We start from the raw sequence: 25,687 nt of genomic DNA on the forward strand, positions 1-25,687 counted from the left end.
GAAGCATTAGAAGATGGCCCAAGTGCTGGGGCCCTGCACCTGGATGGGAGACCTGGAGGTTGATCTTAGCTCCTGACTTCAGGTTAGCCCAGCTTTGGCCATTGTGGCCATTTGGTCTCTCTCTCTCTCTCTCTCTCTCTCTCTCTCTCTCTCTCCCTACCTCTGCCTTTCTGTAACTCTGTGTTTCAAAAAGAGAAATAAATCTTAAAAAAAGCAAGGTGTTCTTTTCATGTTTTTAAATTGATTTTTATTAATATGAGAACAGATTTCACGTATTTCATAGATACAATTCTAAGATAACCATACTTCCCTTCCATTATCTCTCCCTCCCCAAACCCCTCCTTCTGTTCTTCTTGCTTTAATTTTTGCCAAAACATAATTTTAAACCACTTTATAATCATAGTCTTAATGTACCACTAACCATAATATTCAAGGGAACTTCAAAAAGCCTATGGAAAATGGATTTAAAAAACAAGCTCATTTTGGTGCAAAAAATCTGAAATCCACACACAATTTTTTTATCAAGTACATATTTTCTAGGATTTGGGAATCATGACTGGGATACAAAAGCAACACTTTTATCTGTACTACTGTTTATATCACCATGTACTATTTTATAATAAATATTGAAATAGAAATACAGAAAAGAAAGAAGAACTAATATGTCAACGTAATTTGACTTTCGTCAGTTCTGCTTTTGGTGGACAGTGCTTGGCACAGCAGTTTAGATGCCACCTAGGTCATCCCAGATCTGAGTGCCTGGGTTTAATGCCACCTCAGGCTTCTGATTTCAGCTTCCTGTGAATGCACACCCCAAGAGGCGGCAGATGATGATTCTAATACTTGAGTGTCTGCCACTCACGTGAGAAACCTGGGCTGCATTTTGTGCTTCTTTCAGCCTGGCCCAGCCCTGGGTTGTTGAAGGCATTTAAAGAGTGAACCACTAGGTTCAAGATTCTCTGGTTGGCTGGCTGTCTCCACTTCTGTCTTTCTCCCTAACAAAATAAGTAAAATAAAAAGGAAAAACCTTATTGTTTTAAAAATTTATATTGTTTAATTTATAAATTTTCCCCATAAAATATGGGACAGCAGAGAGTGGAATATTTTTAAGAGTTATCCAAGCCATTATTTTTATACAGATTTCTGGATATACAAAATGTATTTTTAGTATTTAGAGAAAGGACGTACAATTAAGGTCAATGGTATTTCCACATATACTTAAAAGACACACTAAGAACCCTAAAATAGCATGCTTGACTATTTAGAGTTCAGATGATTATATGTTGGGAAACGTGGAAGTTCCACTTCCCAACTAATGGACATTATCAGCCAGATGTATCAGGCTATAGATAGAAATGTTCCATGTGGTCATCAGAGATCCGCGATGAAACATAGAATTACTTCCTTGGTTGAAATAGTCACCTCAGCTCTGTGCAGATTCTGTCTCCCCCCCCCCAAAAAAAAAACAATATTTGACAAAGAAATAGGGTAAAAAATTTTTAACAAAATTAGCATCATTTTAAGTTGAGTTTCTTTGGGTGTAGAATCTAGTGTCAAAAGAATTGGCTGTGCCAATGCCAAAGCTTATAGTCCTGGGCACCTTAAGAAGATTATCTATGGGATTTGTAGAATGTTTTTTCAAGCCATATTTTTAAATACTTCAAGATATGCACACACACACACACATACACCCTCACAGATATAATTAATTGAACAATTATAAGCCTCTGTGGCTTGCAGTTTATGTTAATACATTTAGGTGACATTTTTCCCTATTTAATATGTGCCAGGCGATTCAAATCCTTATTTTTAGGCCCTTAGTTTTGTATAAATTTGATGTGCAGAAGAACATGATAAACCATGGAAACAGAATGGTTTAAATGGCCCCAGAAGACCCCCAAGTAAGTGGAGTATCTAGAGCTGCAATTTGGTTAACCTCCTGGTTAAATCTATTCTGGTCAGGTACAATGCTGCCTAAACTTTCTCATTCTATTCTCACATCGTACTCCTCTCCAGCTTGGACCACGGTATCTTAGACTTTTATGGCTGCTAACAAATTATCACACCTTGGTGGTAAAAAGAATAAACATTTACACATATATTTCTGTAGGTGAGATATGAAATAGTCTCATTGGGTAAAAAACTTTCTAGACATTCCACAGTAGGTTCTGGTTGTTTTCCATTTCTAGAAGTTTCTCTCGTCCCTTGCTCTGGGCAATACTGGTTCCATTTTCAGAATCAGTTACAGTGTGTTGAGACCTTACATCACTCTGACTTATTCCACTTCTCTCTTCCCTTTCTTTAGAGCCCTTTTGGTTATATTGGGTTCACTTCTAGTAGCCAGGACAACCTCCTATCTGAAGCTCAGCTGACTGGCAACCTTATTTCCATTTCCATCCTTAATTCCCTTTTGTTGTATAATTTTTACAGTTACTGAGAACTAACACGTGAATATCTTTTGAGGTAACAGTTTTCCTATCACACAAGACCTCTCATAATGTGACATTTCAATGGTTGACAAGAAGTAGTAAACAGGTAAGTCACTTTACACGGGAAGAATATTTCAACATGGGAGACCAAAAGCACAAGCATTGTGAGGTAGCAGTATCCTTGGTATGCTCAGTGAGTAACATGAGGTTAGTGTGGTTTCAAAGAAGGTGTGAAAGGACAATGTTATGACAATGGGTCCACACAACTGGGTTTCTAGGAGGGCGGATGGTGGGCTTCGTATGGTGAAGGAAGAGCTTTGGCTTTTACTTCCTCCAAATGAGATGGGAAACAGAAGTTTGTAAGGAAAAAATAAACTTTGAACAGAATAACACCATGATCTGATTTTGGTTTTACATAATATGGAAAATGTCGTGAGACAAATCGGTAAGAAGAAACACAGCAAGGGATACTAAAAAAGTAGAGAAAAACAAAACAACAAAATACATCAAAACATATATTGTGACCTTAAAACCAATCAAGAAAACCAATCAAGATGATTTGATTAGCATGAAATTGTGTACCCTCTATATGTATATACTTATACATATGTAATCCATATATATATTTGTGTATATACACAGACACATCATATACCCTATGTGTGTATCTATATATATTTCAGTTAGAGGAAAATATATAGTCCACAATAATAAAGAGAGAGCTATATGTATGTTAAATATTTACAGAAAAAATACAAAATAAAAATTTAAGATGCAAAGATTATGAGTAATATTTATATAGAAAAACATCTGGTGTAGGTAATAGAATGCCTGATCAATATATAGGTAATATAAATTTATTTCAAACATAATAAATAGCAACATGACATTGCAGGAAATAGCATCTGAGTCAACGGGAACTTTTGCTCTTTGTATGACCTCAGTAGGGTCTGAGAAGGTGCTCAATTACCTTCCTCATTTCCAAGAATTGTGTTTCTTCTTAAATGAAAGACATTATCAAGATTCTATAAGATAATAAAAATGTAGCCACCCATTATTTGTATCTACCACTCATAGAACCAATCTACCACCCTCTTTATGAAATAATAAAGTAGAAAGAAACACTTTTTCCCCTTGAGAACATTATTTAGTTAGGTAGTAATACCATTGGGAAAGTGAGGTTCTACAGATGAGACCAGGTATCAGCATATAATGATTTTTCTTTAAGGGTCTAAATAAAAACCCACTGGCAGATGAACCAACTATGCACTCTCACCTTCCCACTATGTAATGCTCCCCTGGGGCATTACATAGAACATCCACCATATATCTTCCCTAATTTGTTACTTTTCATAGCCTCATGGAAGCATCACATAGGTAGTTTCCTATCAGATCATTATCACCTGTACCTGTAAAGTATCTTTTTGACTTACTGATTCTGTTCATGTTCAGTGTGAACCTCAGAGGTGAAAGTAGCAATATCGTATCAGTCAGTGTACTCATGTATACCTCATCTGAATCTCATCTCTGATGAGAACTAAGTCTCATATTCCCTTTCCTGCCATTGTCTTACACTGAAAGGATAAAATGGAGAAATAATTTTAATGTGACAATAATTAAAAAACATGATTATTCAGAAAGTATCCATAAAAATAACCTTCTACAAAGATTTACCATCATTACAAAATCCTCACATATTCTTTTAAAACAGGCAATATATTATGTATCTGAGAAGTCAAAATTTCAGCCAAGTCCAGACTTATTCAGAATATTAGTTTTTCTAAATTGCATTAAAGTGAATCACAATTTTCTGAATCTCTCTCCATTTCTTCCAAACATATGCATGCAGATGGTTCTCAAAGATAATAGTTTTTAGGGATTTAGGTAAAATACTCTCATTCCATAAATGAATGTAATATAATAGAATTGCTACCTTTAAAAAGTTATGAGAACATTGAGTGGTAATGTAAACAGGTGGCTATTTTCAGGTTTAATCTATTAAATTCCCAGTTGAATGAAAATGACAGAGCAAGAACTTGAAAACAGAAAGTTAAGAAAAATATAATAACTTAGAACAATATGCATAATATTGCTATCAGGTTTTTTAAATTTAAAAATACATACTGATCTCTCAAAAATGAAAGTAAAATAAAAATGCATATTTTTGTCTTTATAAAAGTGACTACTCTTAAAATGTAATAAAGATAATGGGTGTTCAAGTATATGTACCCTGTTTTTATATGTAGTAGTGTTATTCACAGGTTAAGATTTTCAATAGCAAAATGTGGCTAAGTATATCAAACATCATCAATAATTTTAATTCCAGGGCTGGCATTGTGGCATAGGAGGTTAAGCCACTGCCTGCAATACCAGAATCCCATATAGGTACCCATTTGAGTCCTGGCTGCTCCACTTTAGATCAAGCTCCTTACTAAAGAGCCTGGTAAAGCAGTGGAAGATGATCAAACTGCTTGAGCCTCTGCACCCACATAAGAGACCTGGAAGACACTTTGGCTCCTGGCTTCAGTTTGGCCCAGTCCTAGCTGTTGTGGCCGTTTGGGAAATGAACCAGCAGAAAGAAAATCCCTCTCTGTCTCCCTACCCCCTCCCTCCTTCTCTCTGTAACTCTGACTTTCAAATAAATATTTTTTATTCTCATATAAATAGGTATTTTTTTTTAAAAAAAGATTTATTTATTTATTTGAAAGCCAGAGTTACACAGAGAAGGAGAGGCAAAGACAGAAAAGAAAGGTCTTCCATACACTGGTTCACTCTCCAATTAGCCACAATGGCCAGAGCTGTGCTGATCAGAAGTCAGGAGCCAGGAGTTTCCTCTAGGTCTCCCACGCAGGTGCAGGAGCCCAAGGACTTGGGCCATCTTTCACTGCTTTTCCAGACCATAACGGAGAGCTGGATCAGAATGGAGCAGCTGGGATTCAAACCAGCACCCATATGGAATGCTGGCACCCATGTGGGATGCGGGCACTGCAGGCGCAGGCTTCACCCACTATACTGTTATAAATAGGTAATTAAAATCTGTTCATAAAATGAAGTATTAGTATTTAAAATGCTATCATTTTTTATTTGTTTTTTGTATTTCTCTTACAATGTCAGTGTGTTATCTTCTTAATCAAAGGACTTACTTATTTTAAAGGCAACAGGAAGCATTTTTTCCTAATAACCCTTCCGTGTCCATGTCTTCTTTACTCTGTTTCACTGTGTACTTCAGACTCTGCTCCTTCCATTCTGTTGATTTATATTTCTGTATTACCTTTGAGAAGTGACAAGTGGCAAGGCTTTTTGACAATGTTTGGCAAACTACAGGACAGAGTGATACCCAAGGAAAAAGAACAGAGCACCATGAAGAATTATAATATGACAATTATACATGTGTCTCACACTGCAATCTAATTGCTAAAACATGTAACAGAGGAAATTCTAGGGAAATTTGGGTCAAAGTTGAGCGAATGTCAATTGGTCATTCATATTTTTTTTCTTTTCCAGAATTCTAACAGAAAATACATAAAATGAAAGCTTCAGGTAGAGCTCTGCCTCTTTCATACAGGACTGTTGATGGAAGCCATGGTACAACCTTGAATGTTTCACTGCCTAAATACTTCCTAACAAGAGGTATAGCACTGATACCAGAGAAAACATCAGGAAAAAAGTGTAAGTCAATGTTATCTTGACTATCAAGGCATAAAAGAAAATAACTTGATTATGAAACAGCAAGCAGAGTACAAATTTCCCATAAAAGAATGATGCCTTATAAATAAATAAAAACCAAAAAGATTCATTACTAAGGAAATTTATTGTAACAAAATTTATTATAGTAGTGTATGTTTCTGAGAAGAAAAATAATAACATAATTTCTACAAAGATGGATAAAATCTATTCAAAAAAATCATGTTAGTAAATGTAAATAAAATAAATCTTTAAAATTGGACTAGATGAACTATTCCATTAAAGGTTTCTTAAAAAGTAGCAAAGAAAGAAAGACATCATAATTAGGACAGGACTGGATATAAAAATAAACACATCTTTAGAAAGAAATATTATTAATAATAAAGATTAACTATAAATATCATTCAAAGCAAAGTTAGTAGTTAATAATCTATATCAGATCATGAATGTTTCATGACCAATAAATAGAAAAATAAAGGAACAAGAAAGCAATAACTTGAAATTTTAAAAACATAAAATACTGGAAGAGAATAGAGTCATTCATAAATTTGTTTAGGAATTAATTAGCACTCAGACAGAAGCAATACATTACTTTGAATGAGTGTAGGCAAAAAATACTTATGTACAATTTAACAAAAGAGATTACAAGAGTGTAAACACCAAAATCATAGAAGAAAATTTTATAAAATACAAAATAATAAATGCAAAGAATTTAACAAAAGTTATTTTGAGGAAAGAATAGTAAAGGTGACAACATCTGGCTATTTGACCAGTAATAACTAAAAATATAAGTTTTCAATGAAGTACAGGAAGAAAAAGATTTCATAGAGAATAGGAGATATAAAAGTTATGTAACACTTTGAACTTATCAATAAATTTAAAATTTAGGTAAAATACTGAAAATAAAATTATGGATCTTAGAAAAATAGTTAATAAGCCTAATAAGCACTCAAAAGTTACCTAAGAAAGATTAGAAACAGATTTTATTACTTGTCTTTGTATTTTTGGGCCCTATGTTACAAATATTCATATAGTGAAATAGATCTAAAGGAAAATTTCTACAATTATACTTCAATATAGTGTAACTTTAATAAAATACGTAGGCATAAATGTTTTAAAACATAAAGTACAATTATTCCTATTTACAGAGTTGCATAAATCATAGGGTATAAATACAAAATTCACCTATTAAAAGACTGTAACAAAATGGTTTTCTCATAAATTCACCCTCATTCATTGAGTCATTTATTTTGGTTTCCTCATTGTGAGATTCCAGTTACTGGGACAATTACTACAAACTTTTTCTCATGCACCTCTCTTCATTTCCACAGTCGCCTTGCAAATAAAATGTCTCAAGTAGTCTCACAGGTTCATGTATTTCCGTATGAATTTTATGATTTTTTCCCTAGTTCTGTGAAGAATGCTCTGATAATTTTGATTGAGATCACATTTAATCTGTAAATTGCTTTGAGTAAAAGGGAAATTTTGATGATATTGATTCTTCCAATCCATAAACATAGAAGATATTTTCATTTTTGTTTCTTTTTCTATTTTTTCCCTTAATGTTTTATAATTTTCATTATAGAGATCTTTCACATGGATGGTTAAATTTACCTCAAGGTATTTAAATTTTATAGTAGATATTTTGAATGGGACTGATCTTGTAATTTTTTTCTCAACCAGAACATTGATGGCATATAAGAACACCACTGGATTTTTATTCTGTAAAATTCTCCTACTCCTATAAGAGTCTCTTAGCAGAGCCTTTTCCCCTGTGTAAAGGATTATCTCACCTGCAAAAAGGGATAATTTGACTTCCTCCTTTCTAATTTATATCTCCTTCATTTCTTTTTCTTGCCTAATGCTTGTGGCTAACACTCCCAGAACCATATTGAATAATGGTGTTGAGAATGGACATCCTTGTCTCATTGCAGCTTTTCCACATTCAGTATGATACTGGCAGTGGGTTTGTCATTTACTGTTTTGATTGTGTTGTGGTATGTTCTGTCTATAGCCAACTTTTTAGAGATTTTTTTAAATATGAAAAGCTGTTGTATTTTACCCAAAGCTTATTCTGCATCTATTAAGATAGTCGGTGGATGTATCATGTTTATTGATTTGCACATGTTGAGCCATCCCTGCATCCCTGGGATAAATCCCACTTGGTCCATGTTGGATCTGTTTGATGTTGTTGGATTCAATTTGCTGTATTTTGTTAAGGGTTTTTGCATATATGTTCATCAGTGATACTGGTCTACAGTTCTCTTTTTGTATTGTTTTATGGTTTTGGAATTAAGATGTTAAACTCAAAGAAAAAGTTTGGAAGGTTCCTTCTCTATAAATGTTTTGAATAGTTTAAGAATTGCTGTTAGTTCTTTTCACTTCTTAAACTTCTTATTTGATTAAGTATTAAGCCTTTTTACTATAAGGTAATTTTTATATAAAAATATTTATTTATTATAGCTTTTACATCTATTAGAACAGATTTTTAAACATATATACAGCATGAATAAAAAAATAAACTAAAATACTTCATATACTCAACAGGTAATTCTGTCTGCACTCAATAATTAAATTAAACCCATATTCCAATTTCAGAAAGCATTTTTGCTCACCATTTTACTGATTTATAAAATATTCTCTCCCCTTGAGTAAATTTATTAAATAACTCACGTTATTTGCATCCTCAACTCCAGTGTTAAAAAGAAAAACAAATCCATTATTTTAAAGCAAAATGGTGGCTCCTTCCCAGCAGCTCTTGTGGGGACACAGAAAGGAAACTCAGGAGTCAGCTACCTCTCCCAGTCATGTATTCAGAGTATTACCAGGGTCAATGGGTTTTATCGGAGGTCTAAAACTTCTGAGCAGATTTGGATTTAAAGTCATAGAGTCATGTAAAATAATCTAATACAGCAATTGGAAATGTTTCTAAGAAAAGTCATTATGGTCTCCGTCTACTGATATGTGTACTACTATTCTTTTGGTTGCTTTATCAATAATTGTAGATTAAGGAAAGTTTTGATAGAGCAATGAATAAGATATTCTTATAAAAACTTTCTAATGGTATACAGTATATGCTTGATAATTCAAAATTCTTCAAATGGAGATATTAGACAATAATTTTATGTTAAATTACTAAATGCATATTTAATTCCTTTAAATTAAAACTTTAATAGCAATTAATACAAATGAATTGAATTTAAACCAATATTAAGGATTCACCTGACTTACAGAAAAGAAATGGAAGAAGGGGGAAACTCCATTAGCATAAAAGTCAATGGTTACTACCACAAGAGCAACCAGATTACTTTCAGCTGTCTCTAAGTACTACATGGTCTAAAGATGTATATATGGAGAAACAGATGTATTTCTATGCTAAATATGAATTTGATTCTCTAACAAATCAGACCTAGAATGTGACTTAATCAATTTTATGTAGTTCAACAAGTAACATTTAGTAATCCTTGTATAGTAACATTTTGTATAAATATAAAAATCTCAGATATGTGAAATACTTTCTTCTAATCAAACTTCCATTTTTTCACAGCATTATAGGTAATTAGAATTTTCAAACTTTAAATATTCCATGTGATTTTATATATCTGTACAGAAACAAGAAGATTAAAAAAATTAGTTAGATTAAATAGAGTTTGTAAAAATGTATTTAGGACATTTGTGTGCTCTTGCAAAGAGTGCATAGGACATTTCTGCAGCAATCAAAAAGGTAAAATCCTTCTAAACTCAGATTTCAAGTTTCCTCCCATATTTCTTCTCATTCTAATCCTCGGAATAACTTTTAAGTTTTGATTTCTAAATGTAATATATTTTGTTACATATACAGTACACACATTTTATCTTTAAACCTGTGTATTCTCAAACCATTTAAAAAAACCTGATCAGATTTAGCATGATGATATCTTCAGAATCTGCAGAAGTCCTCCGTGCAAGATTAATGTCGAGATTTCTAGGGCACCATCTTGAAAAACCAGTTAAAGACAGTTTTTGGCTATGCTTTAGTGAGATTTCCTGCAGGCTTGGGATCATAACCATATAAGAAAATAGCTATTATTACAAGGATGGCTCCAAGGAAAAAGACACTGGTTGGTACAAAATCTTGTAGCCAAAAATAGGATATCAGTGTTGATAATATTATAGACAAAGACGTTGCAAATCCTTTTAAATATTATTCGCATACTTAATAACAGCAGCCACTACATGGCCTCCAAGTGCCTGAAGAGCAACACCTATCCAGGTCAATTGGTTATATCCCTGAAAGAATCCATTCTTGGATACCAATTCTCCATCATAAATATATATAGCCATTAATCCAAATATACTCCCAAAGAAACCAAGCTGAATGTTTCTTATCCATACTGATTGTTTCGTTTCTTTTAAGATTTTCTCAAAATAAACACCAGCAAAGCCACCTGACAAACATGCTGTGAGAACTGCCATGAGGCCTACAAACTGAGAGCCAGCCGAAAGTTCCTTAGAATCAAGTTTTTGAGAATCTGAGGGCCACTGAACAAAAGCAACTCCTGTCATCAAAATTAATAGGGAAAGCCACTGGTACACGCCTAATTTTTTACTAAGCATAGACACAGAAAATAATGCTGTTGTTAAGAATTTTCAACTGATATGTGACCTGATAAGTAGCTGCATCTAGATGTGACAGAGCCACATAGAGTAAATTATCAGAAGAGTATATATATATCCCTGATGGAATAGCAAGATTAAGTGTTTCATGGGTTTATTAAGAATCTCATCGTGTAGTACTCGGTTCAGTGCTCTTTTAGACTACATTTGTTGTCTTTGTAAACCAATAAAATACAGGCCATTATCTTCAAAAGTTCAGCAATAACCACTGCTGTGGAATATAGATAACGTGGTCCCTCCTCTTTTAAAGTCCTAGAATAACGCATAGTTAGAACCAAGCTAGTAGTCTGAAAGACCAAAATTCCCAAGGAAAGGTATTTCAGGTTGGCAGACATTGTTTTATCTTCATTTGCCTCCCGTGCAGCTCCTCCGGCTGTGTGCACTGCAACTCGGCAGCCTGGGTCTTCTCTAGTTTATATTATTTATTTCCCTCTGCTGATTTTGGATTTGTTTTTGTTTCTATAGGTACTTGGGATGCTTTATTATTAGATTATTTATTTGATATCTCTCCGATTTTTTGATGTGGGCACTTTTTGCTATAAATTTGCCTCTTAATATCTCTTCTGTTGTAACCCATACGTTTTGATATGCTGTGTTTTCATTTTCATTAATTTCAAAGAATTTGTATTGCCCTCTTGACTTTTTCTATGAGCACTTGTTCATTCAGGATCATGTTGTTCAGTGCCCAAGTGTTTGATTATTTTCTAGAGTTTCTCCTGTTGGTGATTTCCAGCGTCATTCCATTGTAGTTAGAAAAGCATTAAGATATGCTTTCAATTTTCTAAAATTTGTGAAAACTTTTTTATGGCTTAGTATCTCTCCAGAGAACATTCCATGCTTTGATGGAAAGAATATGTATTCTGCTGCTGTGGTTAGAATATTCCGTAAATATCTACTATTAGCTCTACTTGGTCTACAGTGCAGATTAGTTCTGTTGGTTTTTGGCAGATTTTTTGTGTGTGGTTTGTCTGTCCCATGATGGAAATTTGTTGTTACAGTCTCCCATTATTATTGCATTGAAACTTAAGTCCCTATTTAGATTCATTAACATTTGATTTATAAATCTGAGTGCTCTGGCATTGAGTGCATATACATTTACTACAGCCCCATGTTCTTATTGAATTGATCCCTTAATCATTATATTATGATCTTCTTTGTGTCTTTTGACAGTTTTGTCTTAAAGTTTATATTCTTGTCTGATTAGCTTGTAGCAAGGTTGGCACTGTGGTGTAGCTGGTAAACTTACTGCCTGCAGTGCCGGCATCCCAAATAGGCGCTCCACTTCTGATCCAGCTCTCTGCTATGGCCTGGGAAAGTAGAAGATGGCCCAAGTCCTTGGGCCCCTGCACTCGCGTGGGACCCAGAGGAAGCTCCTGGCTCCCGGCTTCAGATGGGTGCAGCTCTGGCTGTTGTGGCCAATTGGAGCATGAGCCAGTGGAAGGAAGACTATTTCTCTCTCTTTCTCTCTCTCTCTGCCTCTCCTTCTCTTTCTGTGTATCTCTGACTTTCAAATAAATAAATAAATCTTAAAAACAAAGAGCATAGCTACTTCTGCTCACTTTCAAGTTCCATTTGTATGGAATAAATTTTTTTCATCCTCTAACTTTCAGTTTACGTGTATCTATTGGGAAAGTGTGTTTCTTATAGGCAGCATATAGACGGGCCTTTTTGAAATCCACTAATCCAGTCTGTATCTTTCAATTTGAGAACTTATTCCATATTTATTCAAGTTTATTTTTGATTAAAAATAAGTTGTTCTTAACATTTTCCCATAAATATTCCTACAGCTTGTTTCAAGTCTACTTGGTTATTTTACTAGGAGGTTTTCTGCATTCATGTAATATTCTGCAGAATAAGCTCTTTTTTAGATCATGAACAAGCACTGATATATTTAAATATTTTAAAGTCCTAAAAAGTACGTTCTCTGACTAAAATGGAAGGAAATTAAAAGTCAATAACAGAAGAAAATATGAGAAATTAAGATGCAGCAAAAATGTTATATAGAGGATAATTTATAGACATATAAATATGATCAAAATTAATGATATAAAGATTAAAAATAAGAACACAAGTTGATCTTTGACAAGATCAAAAAAATTAACAAACTTTTTCCATGACTAAATGACAAAAAGAAATATTTATTTATGGTCAAATGAATTTTATTAACTATACCATGATAATTGTACAAAGAAAAAGATTGATTTCTGCAAAACCAGATATCCCTATGGAAATGAATGAAATTGGGCCCAAGGATGGCTATAATCCAAAGGAAAGATAACAGCAAATGTTGGCAAGGATGCTCAGAAACTGGAACTCTCACACCTTGCAAGTGGCACTAGAAAATGGTACAGTGCTTTGGAAACAGTTTGCAGTTACTCAGAAAATAAAGCATAGAGCTACATAGCATTTGATAATTCTACTCTGTTGTTTAAACAAGAGAACTGAAAACATGCTTACACTAACAGTTGTGCCTATCCTCCCTGCTAACATTATTCATTTTTATTTATTTATTTGAGAGGTAGAGTTGCAGACAGTGAGATGGAGAGACAGAGAGAAAGGTCTTCCTTCCATTGGTTCACTTCCCAAATGGCCACAATGGCAAGAGCTGTGCCAGTCTGAAGTCAGGAGCCATGTAGGTGCAGGGGTCCAAGCACTTGGGCCATCTTCCACTGTTTTCCCAGGGCATAGCAGAGAGCTGGATTAGAAGAGGTGCAACTGGGACTAGAACTGGCGCCCATATGGGATGCTGGCACCACAGATGGAGGATTAACCTACTGCACTACAGCACTGGCCCCTGTCGACTAGACTTAAAAATATGTTGTATGTGAACAAAGAAATACTATTTAGCCATGAAAATTAATATAATAGTGGTACAAGCTATAGCATGGTTGGAGTTTGAAAACATTACAAAGAAGCAAGATGAGAGGTCACATTTATACAAAATATTTAGAATGGGGAAATATAGAGAGATAAAAAGTATATTAATTTTGCCAGAGTCTGAGGGTTGTAGGTATGGAGAATTTTGTTAATGGGAGCAGGGTATACTTTAGATTGATGAAAATATTCTGGAAATAGTGGGAAAGATTTTGTGATGACTGATTTTAAAGATGATTGATTTTAAATAGAACACTGAGGAAGCTCTGTAAGACACTGGCATTGGCTAAGACTTCTTGGAAAAGACACTAGAACAAAGGCAATCAAAGCCAAAATTGAGAAGTGGGATTACATCAAGCTGAGAAGCTTCTGCCCTGCAAAGGAAGCACAGCAAAATGAAGAGACAACAGACAGAATGGGAGAAAGTATTTGCAAATTATGCAACTGTTAAAGGATTAATATCTAGAATATATAAATAGCTCAGAAAACTCAACAACAACAAACAATCCAGTTACGAAATGGACAACGGACATGAACAAGCATTTTTAAAAGGAGAAAATTCTAATGGCCAACAGACACATGAAATTATGCTCGGGAACACCAGCCATCAGGGAAGTGCAAATCAAAAGCACAATGCAGTTCCACCTCACCCCAGTTAGAATGTCTCTCATACAGAAATCAACAAAAAATAAATGCTGGCAAGGATGTAAGGAAAAAGGTACCCTAATCCATTATTAGTGGGAATGTAAACTAGTACAGCCACTGTTGAAGACAGTATGGAGATATCTCAGAAAGCTGAAAATAGACCATAAGACCCAGGCAATCCCACTCCTGGGAATTTACCCCAATGTAATGAAATCAGATCAGAGTGATCTGTACCCCCATGTTCATTGCAGTTCAATGCACAATAGCTAAGGTATGGAATCAACCCAGATGCCCACCAACTGAAGAATGGAGAAATAAATTATGGTATATATACACTATGAAATACTACACAGCCATAAAAAATCAAAATCCTGTCTTTTGCAACAAAGTGGAAACAACTGGAAACCATTATACTTAATGAAGTAAGTCAGTCCCCCAAAAAACAAATGCACATCATGGATTCCAAGATGACAAAACATGGCGGGAGTTTATTCTAGATTAGGGGAAGATAGTTCAAAATAAAGTAGAGATAGTGCAATATCAGGGATGAGTTAGGGAGAAAACTGCAGTGGAAATATATGCAAGTTATAATGACACTGTGGAACAATGTGGAGGATGTGGCCACTCAGCACAAACATGGACACAACTCAGGACCCCAGCAGCTGAGAGCCTCAGCACCAGCTATAGAGAACGAGGTGAGACCAGACTGCAGCAGCCCAAACCACTGGTAAAAAACCTGAGGAGAGCCAAGCTTGGAGCCTTGCATATCTGCCAATGTAGAGGGAAAAAAGGGCACATTTCTCTCTCCCCAACCATAAAACACTGGTGTTCTGTAGCTGGCTGAAAGGGGTCAGGCAGCATTTTGTACATACATAACAGCTGTGCCAGCTTGTGTCTGTGTGCCCAACAATAAGCTAAAAGGATACACCTGAGTATGGCTAGGAGAACTGACAGTTGGGTGGACACTGGTGACTGTGGGAGCCTTGTGTGCTGGGACTGTGAATATACTGTGGCTGAGTAGGAGGGTGCGGGGTGTGGCTGGATCTCTGAGCAGTTGTTGTGCATGGCTCCACAGGTCCAGGGCTCCCTGACTGCATGGAGAGGGATCTGTGCTCACACTGAGGACAACATGGATCCTTTGTGTGGTTCTTGTGGCAGTACAGATGAATACTGCACCCACACGGGCTAGTGCCTAGGCATTGGTCACCTTAGAGGTGACCCTTCCCTCTGATAAAAATAGAGATTTACCATGCTCAGCTTGGGTGTTACCTTGGATACTCCCCTCACCCTGGAACAGTGAACAGAGCTCCCTGGCTACACTCAGCACACCTCTGGATAGTCACTCAAAGAGCTGACACTCAAGTAAACCACAGAGGCACAGCCCAAATATCAAGCCATCAGAGGGGAAAAAACCCAGCAAGTATCTCTACAAATGCCTAAAAATAAATGCAGCAAGCTAAGAAACAAGAATAAGGAAGACAACATGATGTCCACAAAGAAACACAACAACACTTCAATACTGAATGTGAGGATGAAGAGACTGAAGAAATGCTGGACACAGAAATCAAAAAATTGATCATAGGATTACTTGGAAGTAATCAGAAGCAAATCCAAAAGTTAAAGAAATTCATAGATGATGTGAATGATAATTTTTCCAATGAAATTGAGAATATAAAGATAAATCAAAATGGAGTATTAGAAATGAAGAATTCAGTGGATCAAATAAAAAATGTGGCAGAAAGCCTTAACAACAGAGTCAGTGAGGTAGAAGAAAAAATATACAGATTAAAAGGAAATCTCTAGAAATTTTACAGTCAGACCAAAAGAAGAGAAATAAGAAAAATTAAAAAATAGTGTTGGAGATTTATGGAACACTATCAAACAAACAGATGGGTCTAAGGAGTTCCTGAAGGCATGGAAAAAGAGAATGGAGTAGAAGCCATTTTTTAGTGAAATGATTGCAGAAAAATTCCCCAATTTGGAGAAAGAAAGGGATGATTAAGTAGAAGAAGAACAGATGACTCCTAATAGACATGACAAGAAAATATTCACAGTATAACATAAAGAAAATATTGTAAAATGTGTACGAGAGAAATGTCACATTCCTTTCAGAGGATCACCAATTAGACTCACTGACTTCTCATCAGAAACCCTATAGGCTAGGAGAGAATGGCAAGATATATTCCAAGTCTTAAGAGAAAAGAACTGGCAACCCAGAATACAATAACCTGAAAAGCTCTCATTTATGAATGAAGGTGAAATAAAAGATCTTCCATAACAGAAATTGAAAGAAGTTGTCACCACTCATCTAGCCTTACAATAGATTCTTGGGGATGTGCTACACATAGAAACATAGAAATACAAGTCATCACTATGAAAGAAATTAAAGGCAGAAAATCTTCAAGTAAAAGTACAAAGGAAATCCAAAGTAAATCATAGGAATATTTACAGAAACATGGGAAGGAAAATCATTACTAATCAATAGTAACCTTGAATATAAATGGCTTCAACTCTCCAGTTAAAAGATACAGACTGGCTGAATGGATTGAAAACCAAGACCCAGCCATTTGCTGCCTACAAGAAACATACCTCACCAATGAAGATTCCCACAGACTGAAAGTGAACGGATGGAAGAAGATATCCCATGCTAACAGAAATCAAAAATGAGCTAGTGTAGCCATCCTAATATCAGACAAATATACTAACACAAAAACTGTTAAGAGAGACAAAGATGGGTATTATGTGATGATTAAGGGATCAATCCAACAAGAAGATGTGACTATAACAAAAGTATATGCACATAATTACAGGGAACTTGGCCATTTAAAAGAAATGTTAATGGATCTAAAGAGAGATATAGACTCCAATACAATAGTAATGGTGGACTACAATAACCACTTTCAACATTGGACAGATCAACCAGACAGAAAATCATCAAGGAAACAACAGAGTTAATCAACACTATAAACCAGATAGATCTAATGGATATCTAAAGAACTCTTAATCCTACACTTGCAGAATACACAAACTTCTTACTAGTACCTGAAAATTTCTCTAGATATACCCCATGCTAGGCCATAAAGCAAGTTTCAGCAAATTCAAATTAATCTAAAGCATACCATGCATCTTCTCTGACCACACTGGAAAGAAGCTGAATACAACAACTCAGGAATCCCTAGAGCATTTCCCAATACATGGATATTGAACAACATGCTCCTAAATGAACAGTGGGTCATAGAAGAAATCAAAAGAGAAGTCAAAAACTTTCTGGAAGCAAATGAAGGTAATAGCACGATATGTCAAAACTTACGGGATATAACAAAAGCAGCATTAAGAGGAAAGTTTGTAGATATTGGGGCCTACATCAAGAACTTGGAAAGGTACCAAATAAATGAGCTATCAATGCATCTTAAGGGATTAGAAAAATAACAGCAAACCAAAACTAGGAGAAAAGAAATAATTAAAAATAGAGAAAAAAAAACCAAAAAATTGAAACCAAAAAACAATACAAAAGATCAATGCAATGAACAGATTTTTTTTGAAAAAATAAAGAAAATTGATATATCACTGGCCTAAGTAACCAAAAAAAAACATAGAGAAGACTCAAATCAATAATATTCAAGAATAAAAAGGAAATATGACAACAGATCCCAGAGAAATAAAAAAAAAATCATCAGGAATTACTACAAAGAGATGTATGCCAACAAATCAAGAAGTCTAGATTCCGGGATGCATATATACTACCAAAATTGAGTAATAAACACATAAAACATAAACAGACCAATAACCAAGATAGAAATTCAATCAGTAATAAAGAAGCTCCCAAAAAGAAAAGCAAAAGACTGGATGACTACAATGCTTAAGTTACCAAACATGTAAAAAAGTACTAACTCCAATTCATCTCAAGTTATTCAAAATAACTGAAGGGAGGGAATCCTCCCAAACTCCTTCTATGAGACCTGCATCACCTTAATTCCTAAACCTGAAAAAGATAAATAGAAGAAAAGAACTATAGACCAATTTTCCTGATGAACATAGACACAAAAATCCTCAACAAAATGCTAGCCAATTGAATCCAAGAACACATCAGAAAGATTGTTCACCTGGACCAAGTGGGTTTTATTTGGTATTCAGGGATGATTCAACATTCTAATTCAATCAATGTGATATATCACATTAACAAATTGAAGAACAAAAACCATATGATTATCTCAATTGATGCAGAGAAAGCACTTGATAAAATACAGCACCTTTCATGATGAAAAACTTAAACAAATTGGGTATAGGAGGAACATTCCTCAACACAATCAAAGCAATTAATGACAAACCCATGGCTAGCATTATATTGAATGAGGAAAAGCTAGAAGCATTCCCACTAATATCAGGAACCAGACAAGGATGCCTACTCTCACCATTGCTATTCAATAAAGTCCTGGAAGTTTTAGCCAGTCATTAGGCAAGAAACATAAACCAAAGGGATTCAAATTGGGAAGGAGGAAATCAAATTGTCCCTACTTGCAGATGGTCTGATTCTATATACAGGGGATCAAAAGACTCCACTAAGAGACTATTGGAACTCATAAAAGAGTTTGATAAAGTGGCAGGATATAAAATTAATAGACAAAAATCAGTAGCTTTTATTTACAGACAATGCCATGGCTGAGAAGTAACTTCTAAGATGAATCCCTTCATGATAACTATAAAATAATTAAATGCTTTGGGTTAAATTAATCAAGGACATCAAAGGTCTCTATGAAGAAAATTATAAAACATTAAAGAAAGAAATAGAAGACACACAAAAAAAGTGGAAAAAGCTTTTATGGTTATGGATTAAAAGGATGAACATCATCAAAATATCCATGCTACTGAAAGCAACTTACAGGTTTAATGAAATACCAATCAAAAAACTAAGGATGTTCTTCTCAGATATAGTAAAAATTAAGCTGAAATTCATATGGAGACACTGAATAGCTAAAGCAATCTTATACAACAAAGAGAAAGTTGAAGGCATCACAATACCAGATTTCAAGACATACTACAGGCTGGTTATAATCAAAACAACCTGGTTCTGGCATGTAAACAGATGAATAGACAAATGGAATAGAATAGAAACTCCAGAAATCAATGCAAATAAAATCAACTTATCTTTGACAAAGGAGCTAAAATAAATCTTTGGAGCAACCAAAGATCAACAGATCAACAGATGGTGTTGGAAAAACAGGATCTCTGCATGCAGCAGTATGAAGCAAGACTCCTACCTTATATCTTACCCAAAAATCCTCTCAAAATGGATCAAGGACAACCCGACTCTATCAAACTATTAGAGATCAATGGGAAAATTCTGCAAAATATTGCTATAGGGGATGACTTCTTGGAAAAGAACCCAAAAGCACAGGAATCATAGCCAAAATTAATCAATTAGATTATATCAAATTAAGAAGCTTTTGTACTACAAAAGACACACTCAACAAAGTTAAAAGGCAACTGACAGAATGAGAGAAATTATTTGCAAACTATACAACTGATAAAGGATTAATATCCAGAATACATAAAGAGCTCAGGAAACTCAACAACAATAAAACAAACAATCCAGTTAAGAAATGGGTATAAGCCGGGCATTTTTCAGAATAAATCCAAATGGCCAACAGGCATTTGAATAAAGGCCCAGGATCACTGGCCACGAGGGAAACGTAAATCAAAACCACAATGTAGTTTTACCTCACCCCAGCTAGAATGGCTCTCATACAGAAATCTGCAAACAACAAATGCTGGCGAGGATGTGGGGAACAAGGTACCCTAATCTATTGTTGGTGGGAATGTAAACTTGTACAGCCACTGTCGAAAACAGTATGAAGATACCTCGGATCTGAATATAGACCTACCGTAAGACCCAGCCATCCTACTCCTGGAAATTTACCCAAAGGAAATTAAATCTGTATATGAAAATTTGTCTATGCCCCCATGTTTATTGAAGTTCAATTCATAATAGCTAATATGGAATCAACCCAGATGTATATCAAATTAAGACTGGATAAAGAAAATATGCGATATGTACACCATGGAATACTACACAGTGGTTAAAAAAATGCAATCCTGTCATTTGCAACAAAATGGATGCAACTGGAAAACCCTAATCTTAGTGAAATAAGCCACTCCAAAAAAGACAAATATCATATGTTCTCCCTGATCTATGATAACTAATAGAACATCTAAAAGGTGATCTACAGAAGTGAAATTGACATTTTCAGATGCTATGACTTTGAACAGCCCTTGTCTCAATTGTTCAGGCACTTTTTTTTTTTTTACTTTTTTTAATGCTATTTGTTGAACTCTTTGCTTAGTTTAGGGTTAATCTTCTGAGTATAAAGGTAATTGAAAATAGATCTTAGTAAGAAATAAGGATAGGAATAGGAGAGGGTGGAGGAAGAGGATGGCAGTGCAGGTGCGGGGGAGAGTAATGTGAGAATAATCACTGTATTGCTAAATTTGTGTATACGAATGCATGGTTTGTATACCTTAAAAAAATTTTGAAAAATGAAAAAAATACCATACATTCTCCCTGATCTGTGGTAACTAATAGAGCACCTAAAATGTAATCCATAGAAGTGAAATTGACACTTCGAAACGTGCTGATTTTGAACAACAGTTGTCTCAACTTTTGAGGAATACTGTTTTTTTTTTTTAATTCAAACTATTTGTTGAACTTTACTTAATGTAGGGTAAACCTTATGCATATAAAGAAAACTGAAAATAGATATTTGTAAAAATCAAGAAGGGGAATAGGAAGAAGGGTAGAAGTATAGATGGGAAGGAGAGTAGTGTGGGAAGTATCACTATATTCCTGAATCTGTATATAGGAAATACATGAAATTTCTATAACTTAATTAAATTTTAAATAAATTAAATATCTTGTGATGACTGATTTTAAAAATGATTGATTTTGTGAATATAATGAACACTAATAAATCATACATTGTAAATATTTAAATTTTATAGTATATAAAATTATATATGAATTATATTCATATGTTATACATAACATGTAATGTATAATTTACTATATAAATTTATATAGAATATATAATTTATATATTTATATATTATATATAAATAGCTTTTATATAAAATTAACTAGAAAAAATGTCAGTGGGGAAATAAGCCTTGGTCACATTTCTCATAGGGAACTGAGATTTTGGTATCAGTTGTAATGCTTTATTAATCTGGAGTCCAAAGATCTTAAAAATTCTATTTATAGGAATTAAAAATATTGAATAAATATAATCTTTTAGCATAAGGTGCTTTCAGCTTCTCAGCTCCTGTTGGTGGGCAGGTAGACTATTCAATGGTCATATATGAGATATTTATAATTTGTACTTAAATAGGCACTTGCATAAATTAGGTCCAGTCATCATAATATTAGATAAAATATACCATTGTATTGAGGAACACATATGAATATATGTGGAAACTTGACAACCATCCTTATGTTTTGCATGATTATTCATCAACATCATATTCTTGAATAAATTATGGAGAGCTATACAACAGCCATTAAGTATAAAATGTGAAATGTGTTTCCAAGTATAGATTGCATATTTGTTAATAACCATATGTCCTTCGATATATGTTAAAATTAAAAAGCTCAATAACAACACAGAATGTTTATTACTAGAGGCTGATGTGAGATGTGAGAGGGATACAAGGAGTTTGAATACAGAATGTGGGGAGGCTAAGTGTGGTTCATTGTTTAGCACAAATATATAATAAGAGATATTAATCACAGACATGATGTGAGGGGTGATGAGAATTCATTGGATTACTACATCACAATTTTTACTTTGTAAATTTAAAATGAAAATTGGAAAAAAGAACATGTTACAAAGCATTTTGTATAGTGGAATTCTATTTCTATGTGAGAGAGACTGAAATACAGACTCAGAAACAGGGAAATAGACACTGAGAAACAGAATATGGAATAATTTTTTAGAAGAATGTTATCAAATCTTTAACAAAGAGAAACATTCTTTACTTTTCAATATTGCTGGATTTACAATTTATAAAATAAATTTATTATTCAAAAGAATTTTTAGGATATGTGTGCCTTGTGGATGCTAAATATAAACTGGATTCTACTTCATGCTGTTAGGAAAGTTATTTAGAGAAAACGATATTTAAAATTATCTTGGTAATATATACTTCCTAATAAAAACTATATATGACATTAAACCTTTAATTTATTTCATTCTCTGACCCAAAATAAAGCTACTTATGCCTGCTTGTCTCACAAATTTTTCTTATCTTATTGATCCTTCCTTATTCTGAGTTCCCTGAATACTTCATTGCCTTAAGAAGTAATAGCATTAACTAAGAGTACATGAAAAACCAAGTTAATCATGGATTGACACATCAAACATATTGATAATGAACCTGGAGAAACATTTTTAAGTATCAAAAACTGTCATATTGAAATTTGAGCTTTTTATATAGGCCAAGTTCCACTTGATCACTAGTCATTTTGAGAGTAAGTTGGAAGGTACAACATTTCTACATCAATGAAAGCTGATATCCACCTTCAAATATATTTTATAAATTGCTAGTGGAGGTGTTAGTACCCTCTCACCCCTGAGGTGTAGGCCTTCAATGTGATCAAGGTAGTCTTTTTTTTTTTTTTTTTTTTTTTTTAGCCAGAGTGGAATTTGTTTATGTGCCCAGTGACAAGCTTCTCATGCACACTGATCAAAATAAAATGCTTTTTTTCTGTGCTTTATTCAGTTTATCTCAAAACAATGATAATGCTGGCCTTGACTGATTTTTGTGGATTTGAATTAGACAGAACTTTCATGACATTTTTCTTACTAAATAAAAGAAAGTTCAATGGAATTACTGCAAGGGTTATAATCAGGTCAATGTTCTAAATTAAGCAATTATACATAATTATATTAGTATTTATGAGATCCAATTAATAATTCATATCTAGCACATTTGCTGAAAGTTCTTTGGAATCACTGTATTTATTCAGTGAAGAGTGAAATAATTTAATTTGTTAAGCTTTCAGAATAAGGCTAACGTTACTTTCTTGATTAGAAAGAAGTATTACATGCAAATAAATTGAGGTCACTTTGGAAGAAGGAATCTCCTCTCTATGGAGACTCAGGGGGTTGGGGAAATTTCTATAGTTCTCTTAATCTGTATCTTATTTGTCAAAAATGTAGTACATCTACATAATCGTTGTTCTAAAAAGATAGAAGATGAAGCCTGGAATCAAACACCTGCAACACTGTACCATTTTAAACTTCTTTCCCTAATGAATGTCTTTCTCTGTGACTAACTATTGAAAAACAAGTAAGCTTTATTTTATTACAATTATTTTTATACAGTTCTCAATATCAGTTGTCTTTTTATTAAAATAAACAGTTGCTTGTCAATGCATCACATGCTGTAGACTAAGGAACAGATATTTACCAAATTGGTACATTTACGATGTAGTTAAATTAAGTTTTGTTCTCTTGTGTAAGAGGGATCTCAACAAATTGAATGCACATTGGAGGGTGAACCAACGGCAAAGGAAGACCTTTCTCTCTGTCTCTCTCTCTCTCACTGTCCACTCTGCCTGTCAAAAAAATAAATAAATAAATAAATAAATAAATAAAAGAATGCACAGTTGAAAACATATCCTAAATCAGGGAGTGATTTTCATAATCTCTTTAATATTGGTCTTTATTAAATGGAAACATACAATTATGCTTTAATATTTTCCTCTATAACTTTCAGAAAACATATCAATTGATAATATGAGGTATTTTTTTCTGAATAAAGAAGAGTGCTCACAGGAAGTAAATACAGCCATCTTGAGCAAGATGGATCAATGTAGCAAGATGGAGTAGAAGTATGTGCTAGAACTTAGAACCAGCTCTATCTAGAGGATTGAGTAGGTACTGAGAGGAAAATACTGTTAAGTTTGGCAGGCAAAACATAATAAGTAAAGGCAGTATAAAAGAAAATACAAGGGGTAATTAGTAACAAAGGCCAAGCAGATTCATGGAATTGATAGGCACATAGAATTCATTTTCTAAGAGAGAATCCAGCAGATGTGAATTCAGGCCAGAATTAGGGTGTATGTGTAACAAGGTATCCAGTGTGGGTGTCAGGACACAAGGAGATATGGGTGAGGCCCAGCTGTTAGATTATATCAGAGTTATACCAGAAGTTGTTTAGTCATTCAGAAACCTTACAGTCCCTCAGACTTAAATGTTTTCAATTAGATGAGTTTTATATGTATATTTATTATTTGGAGTTAGTACACACTTTGGGACATGTATCAAGATATAATGATATAATTATAAAATTGTGCTTATTACATGAAGATTTTTATATTTTTCCCATCTTTCATAAGCAAATGAGTACAGAGGCACACAAGAGAAGGTGGCTTCAATGATCAACAATGAAAAGATAATTTAAAAATAGACTCATTCTTAAAGTCTCCTGTTAGCCACTAAGGTAGTAGAGCTTATTTTCCATATACATATCATTCACAGAAAGAGCATTTGATTTTCTTTCAAGTCTACTCCTTTATCCAAAAAGCAATTTACTTTAAGATTCTGAATTCCTCATAGTCTCAATTTGGATTTTCTATTTGAAGATCAAATAGACAATCTCTAGACTTGCAAAGGTTTCTTGGTTTATCGCCTTGACGGGCTTTACATTCATTAAACACTAATCCTCAGAAGCTTACACACAGGCGGACATATAATTACCATGATTACACTTCATTCAGCAGCCTGTACAGTTGGCATTTGATATGACTGATGATGCTCTGGATGGAGAAGTCCTCTCCTTTTCAACAAGACTCTTGATTCTCCTACTTCAAGTATAAATGAGAGGGATCATGCAAGGCTGACAGCTTTACATAAGCCTGACCATATTATATGCTGCTGTACGAGGGAAATGGGGCCCAGGACAAAGATGAGAGGAACTACTCTTGTATTACAGTGCATTAGACAACAGCAAAAAGGAAAACTGTGCACAAAGGCAACGCTGAACATTTTACTCACTTGAAGAATGAATGAGCTGCACTTGCCTTCTGTATAAGTCCTACCATTTGCGTTTCTTTAGTAGAAATCTATCTTCTCTGGCCAGCACTGTAGCATAGTAGGTTAAACTTCCACCTGTGGTCCCAGCATCCCACATAGGCCCCAGTTCAAGTCCCAGCTGCTCCACTTCTGATCCATCTCCCTGCTAATGGCCTGGGAAAGCAGTGGAAGATGGTCGAAGTGCTTGGGCCCCATACCCAGTTGGGAGACCTGGAAGAAGCACCTGGGTCCTGGCTTGGGATCATCCCAGCTCAGGCCATTGCAGCCATTTGGGGAGTGAATCAGTGGACAAAGGTCTCTCTCTCTGTC

General features: G+C 34.4%; 1 pseudogene; it reads right to left on the bottom strand.

The window, feature by feature from the left end:
• Positions 1 to 9,964: 9,964 nt before the first annotated feature.
• On the bottom strand, positions 9,965 to 11,139 carry LOC100356971 (UDP-N-acetylglucosamine transporter pseudogene; annotated as a pseudogene).
• Between the last annotated feature and the right edge of the window lie 14,548 nt (positions 11,140 to 25,687).

The sequence above is a fragment of the Oryctolagus cuniculus genome, chromosome 16 (genome assembly GCF_964237555.1).
Source record: "Oryctolagus cuniculus chromosome 16, mOryCun1.1, whole genome shotgun sequence".
Lineage (NCBI taxonomy): Eukaryota > Metazoa > Chordata > Mammalia > Lagomorpha > Leporidae > Oryctolagus > Oryctolagus cuniculus.